General features: G+C 43.8%; 2 protein-coding genes across 5 annotated transcripts in view; one reads left to right on the top strand and one right to left on the bottom strand.

Moving 5' to 3' along the window:
* The window catches only part of PRELID2 (PRELI domain containing 2), a 148,894-nt gene that overhangs the window by 132,298 nt on the left and 4,266 nt on the right, over positions 1-12,330 (bottom strand). The window lies entirely within an intron of this gene.
* Positions 2,760-12,330, top strand: part of SH3RF2 (SH3 domain containing ring finger 2) — a 301,045-nt gene continuing 291,474 nt past the window's right edge. For 3 of the 4 annotated variants that reach the window (XM_073575264.1, XM_073575263.1, XM_073575262.1), the window contains exon 1: positions 2,760-3,008. The gene's annotated coding sequence lies outside the window, so the exon portion shown is untranslated. The remainder of the gene's footprint in view (positions 3,009-12,330) is intronic. The other variant, XM_073575265.1, reaches the window with a different exon arrangement.

Below are 12,330 nucleotides of genomic sequence, written 5' to 3'. Positions count from 1 at the left end.
GGACCGTGCCTTGTGTAAAGTGCTAGTGCATAATCAAAAGGTGTAGGCAATACCCACTGCCCAATATAATGATCATAGAAGACTCCCACTAGTGAGTGGTATTCACCCCGACGCGTGTTTCGGCTGTCGCCTTGTCAAGGGGTAGCATCATCATCAGGAAAAGCGGGAGCGTAAAAAGATGGCCAGAGCCAGCTAAGCTTTCAACCTGTCAGTCAATGCCGGGGGGGGGGGGGCAGGTTACAGCTACAGCTCACTTTGCACTGAGCAGTGACTCAAGCCAAATTGGGCCACCCCTATGGCTGAAAGTCTGAGGCTGCTGGGAGGAATAAAGTCAATTTCCTACCGGCAGCGGGAGCAGCTTAAGAACACTATTATCCTGCAGATTAACCCCATATCTGCAGATCAATAGCGTTTTTGTTTTTACATGACCGGTTCCCTTTAAGCTCTGTGCACAACTGCATAATGCTCTCCGTTTATGCAGGAAGAGTACTTCTGATACCAGCAATGCCAAAACAAACATTACATTTATTATAGCATGTAAAGGGGTCTATCATACATAGGAATAAGGACAGGATAGTCCCAAAAACCTTGCGCTTAGTCCAAATTTTTACACTGCAAAGTGTGGGCGATCACTACAGTCCCCTATGTATTATCCCTCAGCATGTGGAGAAGTTGTAGTTCCTGTGACCGTATTATTGAGCATTGTGTCCCTAAGGGTATGTGCACACGTTGAGTATTTGGTCATTATTTTACCTCAGTACGTGTAAGCCAAAACCAGGAGTGGAACGGAACAATCAGAGGAAAAGAATAATAGAAACATGTTACCACTTCTGGATTCTTCACTCACTCCTGATTTTGACTTACACATACTGATGTAAATTCATGAACGTGGCCTAACTCTTATTTTTCACATCACATCATTAGCAGTCTTTCAAGTCACAGAATAAGAGGTACATGGATCCTTGGCCAGGTGCTTCTCCTTTATACACACCACTTTGAAGTATGAGGATTTCTTTGAACTGTGCAGGCAATAATTACACTTTCAACTTCATTCTGCGGGCACAATCTGTAAACTGTGGCGTTACGTTACCCCACTACAAAAGGCAGGACAAATTCTCCTTGTGCTATTACAAAGGGTTCCTGAAGAGGTAGGGATTAGCCGTGGTCTTGTTTTGTGCGGCCCTGTGTACCGGACCAGAGGTATTTTAGCGTTATCTTTAGAGAAATTAAAAAGGAAGATAAACAGCTTTGTCATCAACAAAGCCTTTGCTACCTTCATCCCCACAGCGGCAGCTCAAAGAGTCACTTCTATCTAATGACAGAACACACAAAACACAAGGCCAGCAGCGTACAGAATACAAGACAAATACCCATCCTGCAAGCCAACAGCAACCAGGACAATCTAGTGGTGCCACCTCCCAGCCATCTGCCGCCTTGTCAAGCACGTTAAGGTTTAGCTGTTTGTCACCGTTCAGCAAAGCAATTTTATCTCAATTAAGGCACCGCGGAGCTGTCGACGAGACCGGCCATGCTGTATGCGCTTATTAACTCCTTTTCTGTCAGCTGTTGGCAGCATGTGTTCCATAACAGTGCAAGCATTACACACAAAAACAAAGCAGAAAAGCATTTCAGCATCAGTCACAGCTACAGATGTGTTCACACCAGTGATTCCACAAGCGGCTCCAAAATCTGGTCCTGAAGCCAGGAACCACTGAGTCAGGGCATAGACACAGATCTGCATCCTCATTAGCTGGATAGTTGACTTGTCCTGTCATTTCAGCTTTTGGAAAATGACAAAGCCGTTTTTCTCAATCACTGGTCCATGGACCTTTCTCACTCTTCTCAGCATCAGTGCAGTTTCATCTTATGACAGAAATAAGCTACAGCGGAGACTGGCTCATGCCAACACTGAAGAATTAAACCCCCCTCCGTAACCTGTCACTAAAGGCCCTGTCACACATGACGATTTACCAGCAATCCCGACAACGATATCAACGTGTCAGGATCGCTGGTAAGTCGCTATGTGATCGCTGGTGAGCTGTCAACCAGACAGCTTCACCAGCGATTAGCACAGCGATGCCGAGCGCGCGGCATCGCTGTGTTCTGTTAGTTACCAGCGCGCTGATGCAGGGGGCTGGTAACTAAGGTACACATTGGGTATCTAAGGGACGTGCGTTTACTCTGTGTACATTAGTTACCAAGCGCACTGATGCAGGGGGCTGGTAACTAAGGTACACATTGGGTATCTAAGGGACGTGCGTGTACTCTGTGTACATTAGTTACCAAGCGCACTGATGCAGGGGGCTGGTAACTAAGGTACACATTGGGTATCTAAGGGACGTGCGTCCCTTGGATACCCGATGTGTACATTAGTTACCAGGTACCTGCATCAGTGCGCTTGGTAACTAATGTACACAGAGTACACGCACGTCCCTTGGATACCCGATGTGTACATTAGTTACCAGCTGATCGCTGGGCTCCCGCCGGTCACACGCAGCGATGTGTGCTGGCCAGTGGGAGCCCAGCGACCAAAGAAATGTCCTGGGCTTTCCTGCAGCGATCAGCGATACCAGCAGGGGGGCCGGTCGCTGATCGCTGTCACACACAGCGATCTCGCTGGTGAGATCGCTGTTGTGTCACAAAACTTGTGACGCAGCAGCGATCTCGCTAGCGAGATCGCTATGTGTGACGGGGCCTTAAAGGGAAGGTGCCGTGGTTTTTTATAATTACATGTCAAAGATAAGACAGTATAAAACAATGTTGTCCAGTAAGCTGCAGTACGGGGAGGGTGTTGTTCAGATAGTATACCTGAGGAATGCAGTGACTGGAGGCCTCCATGTTTTTTTTGTGGCTGGTGAAGGACACACCCCTCTGCCTCTTGACGGCAGCAGTGGGGCATAAGTGTAACGGTCGGCTCCCGACCTCGTGCTTCATTTACGGCAGACGCAGCAGCTGAAGGAATTTGCCGGGGGGAGAAGGAGGGCTATGTCGCAGCAGCTGAAGTTATCGTAAGTGCCGTCCGGGGGGGAGAGAGAGAGAGACTGCTGAGCTGTGTATCTAATCCTATCCTGCGTGATACTGACTGCTGAGCCGTGTATATAATCCTATCCTGTGTGATACTGACTGCTGAGCTGTGTATCTAATCCTATCCTGCGTGATACTGACTGCTGAGCCATGTATCTAATCCTATCCTGCGTGATACTGACTGCTGAGCCATGTATCTAATCCTATCCTGCGTGATACTGACTGCTGAGCCGTGTATCTAATCCTATCCTGCGTGATACTGACTGCTGAGCCATGTATCTAATCCTATCCTGCGTGATACTGACTGCTGAGCCATGTATCTAATCCTATCCTGCGTGATACTGACTGCTGAGCCGTGTATGTAATCCTATCCTGCGTGATACTGACTGCTGAGCCGTGTATCTAATCCTATCCTGCGTGATACTGACTGCTGAGCCGTGTATATAATCCTATCCTGTGTGATACTGACTGCTGAGCCGTGTATCTAATCCTATCCCGTGTGATACTGCTCTCCTGAAATACTCTGTGCTGCTTTCACCCTGCTGGTTTTATGTGTGATCTACATGGTTGTATTGTGTATGATCTATATGGCGGTATTATGTGTGAAGTATATGGCGGTATTGTGTGAGAACTCTATGGCAGTATTATCTGCTAAAAGGGGATCCATTCTAGGGTGGTTCTGGCTGAACACCTGCACACGGATCAGGGGTAATAGTTAGGTGCATTCAGGGGAGGGCTGGTGAGGCAGCTGAAGAGAGGGGTCTCATTTTTATCGTTACTGTATGGCTACATTTCCCCCATCCTGCTTCCCAGCGTCAACCCGGACTGCGCCTGTCGCCTCGCTTTCACACATCGCCAGGACAGGATCTGAGGAGGGGAATGGGGTCTTTGCCTGCAAAGTCTGGATCAGAACAGGCCATCAATCAGCAGTCTATGGGGGGCACAGAGGGAGATACATGGTGGAGGGAGCAGGGTTACAGCAGCACAGAGTATTTCAGGAGAGCAGTGTGCTGGTCTATGGCACCCTGTTCGGTTCCAGGGATTATACATAGAGCGCTGTGTTTTATACACATGGATGGACCGTCTACTTGTCTGCTCCACAGAACATCAGAAAAAAATTCTGCTGATTGGTGACCTGTTCTGATCCAGAAGCAAGCACCCAGAAGGGGAGGAGAGGAGACATCACACCATGTCAGCAGACTCCGCCCATAATTACTGCAGTGCAGTAATGTGAGCTAGTTGTACACTAGGTTTTTGTGCCAAATTTCAGTAGCTGCTCCCCCTAGTGTTAACAAGTGGAAATGCCAAACTTTTTAAAATTATTTTTCATATTTTGTAAAATTAAAAACAAATGATAATATTTTTTAAGAAAATGTAAACATTAATTCTTTACATTTTTTCAATTGCTGAAAAAAATTTTTTGGATGGCACCTTCCCTTTAAGAAGCCACTCTTGGCTATCAGTGTGGATCACAATGGTCATTAACCCTTCCCCCCAACCAACCGGTTATCACTTATCTGTGGACAAAATAACCATTCTGTTCCAAGCAGCACATATATCTGGGCTTGGCTAAAGAAACAAAGAAAGGTCATTTATGAAACACATCGCATTCAAAGTTATTATGCTAATTGGATTTAAAGTCATAAAGATGTACTTTGCTTTTCCCATAAACACATGCATGGTATTGTGTCTCATGGCTCTTTGGATCACTGAAATCAATTCTCAAACACCTGAAATAATTATTGCTGGTTGAGCCCAATCAAAGGAAAACTACGCAAGAAGGACGCTCCATATTATTAAGCAGCTGTCAAGCAATATGGGAAAGAAAAGGTATCTCTCTGCTGTAAAAGCATCCAATAGTGCAAAGCCCTGGACAAGGTAGGAAAATATTAGCTATTGTGAGGCAGCGCTGTCATTTACTTGGGGAATTCTCGCTTGGCAGCGAACAAAACACATCCGGCACGGGTTTTCCATCAAACATAGCAGTCCATGCGGTTTATTATGCAGCATAAACCGATAGAAGCAATCAACAAAACTTCACATAAACAGCAGAGCGTCCATTATACAGTAGCTTCCCTCTGTAAACCCAGTGTTCACACAGGTTGCTCAAAGTCCAGCATACAGGCTCTCTTAGCCTCATTTATCTCACCCACGTCAGGGTCTCCACTTGGTTCCGTCACTCATGCTGCAGACGTCCATATCCCTCCAGGGAACTTTCAGGCTCTGGCAGCCATTACACACAGCCACCCACAGGCTGTTAGCCAGGAGACAATCCTGCGCACGGGACCTTCCGCTCTGGACCAACCAGGTCCCTGCATTCACCCCATGTGACCTACCCTGGCCACATTATATGGTTCATAGCCACGCCCACCAGGTCACGTGCCTATGACCTCATCACAGGTCCTTCACACACTCACATAGCCTTTTACTACAGGCGTTTTTAGACACACCCCTGGGTGGGTTTGTAGGTAACCAGACCCACCCATCTTTCTAGTTACCTGGAGACTTCTCCCTCTCATATTAAATCAGCATCTCAGCAAAGACCTTGCTGATCACACATACATAAGTCTCCATCTCAAAGCCACCCACTTTGAGATACCTGACGGTCATTCAATATTCCGCCATTCATCCTTTCTCCTGGGACCTCCACACAGCGCCCCCTAGCAGACACAGTGGTTACTACACCACACTATTGAAAACTTAAGCGTGTGATCATCGTACTGTGAAAAGATTTGTGGCAGATACAGAGCGCAGACTGGTTCGTGCAGATAATAATGGGGAAGGTGTCTGCCCGGCAAATTCATCGGATTAAGCTGCTTAAACACCAGCCAACTATTCATTAATGGTCACCAACTTAGTATACTGAGGATCACAGCATTGGAGTCTGCGGAGTTGAGGTCAGGAGATCCTCAGGCAGTCTTTAAGTCATGTCCAGAAAAGAGGGTAGCTGGCAGCACTCAGTGAGGGATGCACAGTCAAAATCTCCAAGGAACCCACTTGGAAGTGTAGCAGCATATAGACAAGTAGACAGCGTCCAATCCATGGTGATCAATTCCAAAAATGTAAAGCCGCCATCAAGTGAATGTTTTGACCTGTTCTAGGTCTTTATCAAGTACAAGTAATAATACACAGGGCAGGCTTATAGTGTGGTTTACAAACATACACCAAACCCTTTCACACATAGTACAATTACAAATATATTTCTCGTACTTGGACGGACGTGAATGAAGCCTTATGTGAAGGGCACACTGCATGTGTGCACTTATACTTTTAGTCTATGTTGGGTAAATTTCACGTCAACCCTCTTCAGGCAGAAGCCAAAAGTGTTCCCGTTTGGCCATTACGTGTCTGCATACCATTTAACTGTACGGAAAGCACATCGGACAGTACTTTCCTTTACAGAGATCCATGTATACCATGCAAAACTGATTTTACAATGGGTTCCTAGGCATCCTGACTGTGGTCACTGTTGGATGTATACTTCCTGCACATAAATACCCAACAATGGCCATAAATGCAATGTGTCACAAGCCTTACACACCCTAACTTTCCAGAGTTCGGAGCACAATTATGACTGTGTCACGTAGCTAGCTTGTCTTCAAAGAAAACAAAATATAGCATGGTGAAATATGATGTAGAAGTATCCCGAACGGCCAGAAGACTGTACAAGTGTAACACAGAGAACGGTATCAGACAACCTCACTTAAAATTCCAGCTGTATCTTCCAGTCCACAGTTATAGACCTTGTGAGACCTGAAGGAGTGGGATTTATGGGCCTGTCTTCAAGGTGAACTTCTCATCTTTTATGTACTGTTACATGACATATGCTCTGAAGCGCCGACTGAGGAGACATTCGCTCATGGCAACAATGCTTTAATATAGATGCCTTCAAGTACCGCCGGCATTGTCACACTAAATAAATGCAAAAGACACACCGAGGGGACATTTCAATGCAAAATAACACAGGTAGCCGCCTCTTCTCAATTACTAAGCAGAAAATGTCCTTGGCATGTGTTTACTGCGAGACCAACTTATGAAAGGTATTACCGAAGTATTAACCACATTCTACTCAATCCTCCGAAAAATCTAAATGATGATTAATGCTCCCAAACCAAAGAGCTATCCATTCAACTGTTTTAATGGCACTGTCTGGAGGAACTAATGTTATTTTATGGCATTGGAAGATGGGCTCGTCACACACAATACTGTAGAAAGTTTATCAAGACAGAATAAGGGCTCATGCAGACAAGCGGAGAAATCGGACATGTGCTACCAGGCTTTGAAACCACACAGCACACTGACCCAAGTTATTCAATAAGGCAGTTCACATGAATCTTTTTTTTTCTGGTTCAGAGTGTCTGAGGGGAAAAACACACACAAAGCATGTACTACATGAAAATTATAAAAAAAAAAAAAAGTCAATTTTCTGGCTTGTCTGCAGCCACCCAAAAGGGGATCTGTCACCAGGTTTTTGCTGCCCCAACTGAGAGCAGCTAAATGTAGGGGCAGAGATCCAGACTGCAGCGATGTGTCATGAGAATAACAGAGGGAAACCCACACAACCCCAAGGAGAACATACACGGATAAGCTATCAATACTGAGCACCAGACAATCGTTTTAACCCCATAAAGACTTACCATATGCCTTTTAACGCCACTTAGGAATAAATGAATAGCGACAGCGGTACCCAAGTGGTTAAAAGACCCCCTTTGGCAGGATCAACCCCCTGCAATCGTAATCGTGGGTTCCGATCGTTGCTCTGGTACACTGAGGTCATCTGATGAATCCAAGGTATCTGTCTATAAGCAGGGTCTCACAGGCTGAATCAGCGACAGGTCTCCAGCACTGCAGTATACCTAGATTCATTCGCTGAGAGGTGTAGACCTTACAATGGGGTCACTTAAGGGGGAGGGGATGTTCTGCTGTGCTGGCACCTCAGGGGCTCTCCCAGTGGGTCATGGCACCTGCAAACCATATCTTAAAATCTGCACTATAATATGGCACACCTTCCCTTCTGAGCTTTGCACTGTGCCTGAAAAGTATTTCCCGATTATATGTAGGGTAAAAATGGACCTCAGTTGTAAACAATTTTCCTATTAGCCCTTAGAAAAATTAAAAACTTGAGGCTAAAACAACATTTTAGTGGTAAAAATGTCATTCTTTCTTCACCGCTCAATGGTATAAAGTTCTGTGAGGCAAATGTGGTGTCAATATGATCACTGCACCCCTAAATGAATTTATTGGGGCGTGTGTTTGTAAAATGAGCTCACCTATCGGGTGCGGTTGGGGTCTGTTATTCTGGCCCCTCAGGGGCTCTGCCATTGTGACATGGCACCCTCAAACCATTCCAGCCAAATCTGAACTCCAATATGGCGCTTCTTGCCTTCTGAGTTTTGCACTGTGTGTCAAAAGTAGTTTTTCCCCACATATGGGGTATCGATGTGCTCATGAGAAATTGTACATCAAATCATATGTGCAATTTCTCCTGTTACCCTTATGAAAATGCAAAATTTGGGGCTAAAAAAAAAAAAAAGTTTTTGTGGGAAACGGTTATTTTTTTATTTTCACGTCTCAACATTATAAACTGTGAAGCCCCTAGGGTTTCAATGTGCTCACCACACATCTAGAAAAGTATCTTGAGGGGTCTACTTTCCAAAATGGTGTCACTTGTGGGGGATTTTCACTGTTTAGGCATATCAGGGGCTCTCCAAACACGACATGGTGTTCACTAATAGTTCCAGCAAATTTTGCATTCAAAACGTCTGCCGTGTGCCCAAACAGTGGTTTTTTCCCCACATATGGAATATGTGTATGCTCAGGAGAAATTGCACAACAAATTTAGAGGTCCATTTTTTCAATTTAACTTTGCGAAAATAAAAAAAAAAATTGAGTCTAAAGTAACACGTTTGTGACAAAAAGTGAAATGTCCCCCCCCCCCCCCCCCACATTCCAAAAAAATCTTGTGAAGCACCTGAAGGATTAGTAAAAACTTCTTGAATGTGATTTTGTGCACTTTGAGGCGTAGAATTTTTAGAATAGTGTCATTTTGGGGTATTTTCTGTCACATAGGCCCGTCAAAGTTACTTCAAATGTAATGTGGTGCTTTTGTAAATTTTGTTGGAAACATAAGAAATTGCTGGGCAAATTTTAACCCTTGTAACTTCGTAACAAAGAAAAATGTAGTTTCAAAAGTTGTGCTGATGTAAAGTAGACATGTGGGAAATGTTATTTATTAACGTTAGTGTGACATATCTCTGATTTAAGGGCATAAGAATTTAAAGTTTGAAAAGTTGCTTTTTTTCTTCAAAAACACGTCATATTCATTCAAGACATTCTAACACTACCATGAAGTACAATTTGTCACGAAAAAAAATCTCAAAATCAGTGGGATCCTTTGAAGCGTTCCACAGTTATTGCCTCAAAGTGACACTGGTCAGAATTGTAAAAATTGGCCTGGTCATTAAACCTCCTTGGGAGGTAAAGAAGGGGTTAAACCAGAGAGTTATGCTACCCAAAATAGTTTACATCAGCACAATTTTTATTTTTTTGTTAGAAAGTTAGAAGGGTTAAAAGTTGAACAGCGATTTCTCATTTCAACAGATTTACAAAACCACTTTTTTTTTTTTTAGGGACCACATTACATTTGAAGTGAATTTGAGGGGCCTATATGAAAGAAAATACCCAAAAGTGACACCATTCTAAAAACTGCACTCCTCAAGGTGCTTAAAACCACATTCAAGAAGTTTATTTAATGCTTCAGGTGATTCACAGGAACTGAAGCAATGTCGAAGGAAAACATGAACATTCTACTTTTTTCACAAAAATTTCACTTTAGACCCAATTTTTTTTTTATTTTCACAAGGGTAAGAGGAGAAAAAGGATGCCAAAACTTGTTGTGCAATTTCTCCTGAGCATGCCGATACCCCATATGTGGGGGAAATCTACTGTTTGGGCGCACGGCAGAGCTCAGAAGAGAAGGATCGCAATTTAACTTTTTGAATGCAAAATTTGGTGGAATCATTAGCGGACGCCATGTCACGTTTGGAGAGCCTTTGATGTGCCTAAACCATGGAAACTGCCCACAAGTGACACCATTTTGGAAATTAGACCCCTCAAGGAATTTATGTAGATGTGTGGCAAGCATCTTGAAACCACAGGTGCTTCACAGAATTCTACAACCTTGATCTGTGAAAAAAAAAAAAAAACATTTTTCCCCAAAAAATGTTTTCATTTTCACAAAGATATCAGGACATTGGGCAGTGAGAAACAAAAATATATATATATATATTTTTACACCAAGATTTTGCATATTCACACTGGGAAATGGGTAAAAATGGCACCAAAATTTGACTCACAATTTCTGCTTAAAAAAAAAATCTAAATACCCCATATGTGGCTGTAAAATACTGCTTAGCCACACAACGTGACTTGGGAGGGAACGCCATGTGACTCCTGGAGTGCTGATTTTCCTAGAACAGTTTGCAGACTCCATATACAAAGCCCCTAAGTGCTAGAAGAACAGAATCCCCCTCAAGTGACCCCATTTTGGATATCATACCCCTTTGTGAATTTATATACAGTTGTAGTGACTATTTTGACTCCATGGGTGTTTACCAGAAACAAGCAGCAGTGGATGTTACTGACTGAAGATTGCAAACTGCCCTTGTAGTGACCAGTATCTTGTAGTACCCAGCTCATGCTTCTGAAGACACATCCCGTAAATTAGGCATGCTCTCATCACAACAGAAATGCCAAACATATGAACCCTAAGCGTGGTTTAAGCAGGCTGGGGCTCAGAAGGGAGGGAAGGGAGGGGAGAGGGGGGTGGGCAATTGGAAGCACAGAATTTCTGAATTTCTTTTGGTGGGTGAGGAGCCATTTCACTTTTCCGGAGCCTTTATACTGCCAGTAATGTGGAAGCCCCCTATATGTCCATTGACAGATGATGGAGACGAGAGTGGACTTGCTTTTTTTGTGGATTGAGTTGAAGCTTTTATTGGGAACATTTTACAAATTGTTTGGAATCACATTATCCGGCATTTTACACCGAGAACTTACTTTGGGGTTTCCATCTAAATCTCTGAGTGACATTATTCAGATGAAACCTCCAAGGGATCCATTCACTATAATGACGCAGCAAAGTTACTCTGGACTCCATCTGGTCTCTTGTTCAGCGTTGTCCTTTTCAGGAGTGCACAAAACTGTGGCAGACTGAGCATTTTTGCACGGCTAAAAAGACAAGACACCACCAGATCATATGCCAGATGGCGTCCACATCTGCCTCATTGTAGGGAACCTTCTCTGCCAGTGGTTCCGTCTGAATCACGTTTTTTAAAAGATCTACATGGAAACCCTGATGTAAGCGCTCAGAGTAGAGTGCAGGATAAATGTGATCAGAGCCTTAATGTGCAGCGCTGTACTGCTTTTCAGCTTTTCCCTCAGTTGGGCAAAGCATACTGCGCACGCGCGAGATCCCATTGGACAGCGCACACGCAGAATCTCTAAGTGACCCGCGTTATTCACGTCAAGGAATGCGTACAGCAAGCCGAAGAGAGGTGGCGTGAGGGAACCGAAGCAACGCCCAACAGACCGTACCGAACACATTACCATACAGCGCGGGAGAAATAAAAAAAGGTTTTTAGGGGTCATACATGGGGAGTCAGGGGATTTCATAAGTAGTTGTGGAATGCATAGCTGACACTCAATTTGACTGATATTTTTAGTTGGTAGGCCATAAAAGTGGTGACAGGTTCCTTTTAATAGTGCAGTTTACTATACTATTCTAAACTATCCCAGAAGACCCCCCCCCCCCCTTTTTTTTTTTTTCCTCTCTTATAAAAATCTGCAAATAGAATTGACAATCAGCATTTTTTCCGTATTCAAATGTATGGGGAAAAAAAACATGTAAAAAAAAAAAAACAAACCACACAATAAAAACAAACATACGTACTTTGTGCAAGCATTTTTCCTGCCAGCACTCTGGTTTTTGTTCCAGAACAGTTGGTAGCAAAAATAGGGCATGTGAACATACCTTAATGGGCTCACCTGGAAATGTAAAAAAAGAAAAAAATAGTATTAAATCCACAGCGGATTTAGCATGTTAGTTTAGGGGACATGGCTTTTTTTTTTTAAATAGCTTTTTATTCCATTTGCAAGGTAGCATGTACAAAAAGCTGTCAGACATGTAGAGAAGCTGATTTTTTATAAAACTGTGCAGTGGTCTCTTAAGATACAGCTCTGGCAAAAATTATGAGCGAAAACAGCTATTATCTTCACCAGGACTGATCATTCACTCTTACAATTCTG

The sequence above is a fragment of the Dendrobates tinctorius genome, unplaced genomic scaffold (assembly GCF_039654945.1).
Source record: "Dendrobates tinctorius isolate UK_male_01 unplaced genomic scaffold, ASM3965494v1 ptg000043l, whole genome shotgun sequence".
Lineage (NCBI taxonomy): Eukaryota > Metazoa > Chordata > Amphibia > Anura > Dendrobatidae > Dendrobates > Dendrobates tinctorius.
Note: the sequence above shows the minus strand (reverse complement) of the source record. Positions and strands in the feature narration are given on the sequence as shown.